We start from the raw sequence: 1,959 nt of genomic DNA, 5'->3' as shown, positions 1-1,959 counted from the left end.
TACTGAGTCCCGCTCGCAATGAGAAGCGAGAAGAGGGAGGTGGGTTGTTTGCTCAGCAGAACAACCCGAGGGGCCCGCGCTGGGTGGCCATAGCCTACGCATATCATGAAATAATAAATTAAAGGGGATTAAGACGGTGCCCATCACACGCCCTCCCTTAAAAGAAAAAATTTTGGAAACAAAACATTTACAAAATTTTTTAAAAGGCATGGAACTGATTGAAGGGACAGACAATCAGCCACAATGTTGTCTGCTCCTCTTATATGTCTTACTATGACATTGTACTCTTGGGCTCACTCGGTATGGGGGCAATTTGACAGGCTTTTCGTCCCCAACATAAATATCGTGTTCTATCAACGGTGTCCTGCCCGGGACACTGCTAAACACAGAGGAGTATTTCCTCAGCCGCCGAAGCAACTCATCTTGCTGATCCCCTAAGTGTTCAACGTTCTCTTTCAAGAGATGGAGGCTATTCCGTTCCCACTGCCATGTAGGAACAACAGGTTCAGGCCCAATAACTTCTGGAGCCTCTCCCTCCTGGCAGAAAAACAAAACTGAAGATGCCTCTTGCACGGCAGAACTAAAAAAGCCACTCTGGCTAGTAGAACGAAAATAGGGCTTCAGCATGTTAACGTGACACAGCTGAGCCCTCTTGCGCCGGTCAGGAGTGACCATCAGGTAGTCGAGGTCACCCACCTTCTTCTCTACAACATAGGGGCCACTATAGCGGGCAGCAAGCGGCTGGCCCTGAAGTGGTAACAGCACGAGCACTTCATCTCCAAGGGCAAAACTCCGATACTCGGCCCTTCGGTCATAATACCCCTTCATACTCTGCTGGGCCTTACACAGGTGGGCCTGCACCACCTCTAATTCCTTGGCCAATCTCTCTCGACTGCTCATGAGGCTCTTAAGCAGTGAGACAGGGTGCTCAGGCGACGGCTGACACCAAGCCTCCCGAACAACATCGAGCGGTCCACGCACTCGGTGTCCAAATACTAGCTGATTGGGTGAGAAACCCAAGGACTCAGTGGGAGCTTCTCTCACCGCAAATAAGACAAAGGGGACACCCTCGTCCCAATCCTTCTCTCTCTCCATGCAGAAACTCTTGAGCATGGTCTTGAGAGTTTGATGATGTTTCTCCAGGGCTCCCTGAGACTGGATGATAAACACTGGACACGATGTGCTTGATCCCCCACGCAGTCATCGTATCCTTAAACAACTTTGAAGTAAAGTTGGGTCCCCTGATCGGACTGCAGCTCTGCTGGGAATCCAAAGTGTGTAAAGAAAGTTAAAAAAGCCCTCAACACCACCTTAGAGTGAGTGATTCTCAGGGAAATTGCTTCAGAGTACCGCGTGGTAACATCCATTATGGTCAACAGATACTTGTGACCAGCCCTGGTAGTAGGCAGAGGACCTACTATATCAATCAAAACCCTCGTGAAGGGAGGATCAACAGCAGGGATGGGGTGGAGTGGCGCCACAGGGGGTGTCTCATTAGGCTTGCCCACCTCTTGACAAGTGTGGCAGCACTTAAGAATCGTGGCTACTTCTCCAGACATGCTGGGCCACCAAAAATTGCGACGCAGGCGAGCGACGGTCTTTCGGATGCCCAGGTGTCCAGCCATGGGCCCCTCATGTGCCAACAGCACAAGTGCCTCACGCAGCTTATGCGGCACAACTACTTGCAGTAGTTCACCACCATCACTCTCCTGCCATTTACGACACAACACCCCTTGATGCAAGACAAACTCCTCCCTGCCCTCCAACTCTTTACTTCCCTCACCCACTCGAGCAAAGAAGGAGGCCAACGCCAGATCCTCCTGTTGCTTACGAATGAGCTCTGCAGGCTCTAGCTAGGTAAGAGAAAGGGGGACTATAGGGTCATGGGGTTGAGGCAACGCTGCAACCCTACGTCCCACACGGCATCGAGGACGGAGAGCTGGCCCAGGCTGCTCCGCT

The sequence above is a fragment of the Portunus trituberculatus genome, chromosome 2 (genome assembly GCF_017591435.1).
Source record: "Portunus trituberculatus isolate SZX2019 chromosome 2, ASM1759143v1, whole genome shotgun sequence".
NCBI classification, from domain to species: Eukaryota; Metazoa; Arthropoda; class Malacostraca; order Decapoda; family Portunidae; genus Portunus; species Portunus trituberculatus.
The sequence above is the reverse complement of the archived record's forward strand: the minus strand, read 5'-3'. Positions refer to the sequence as shown.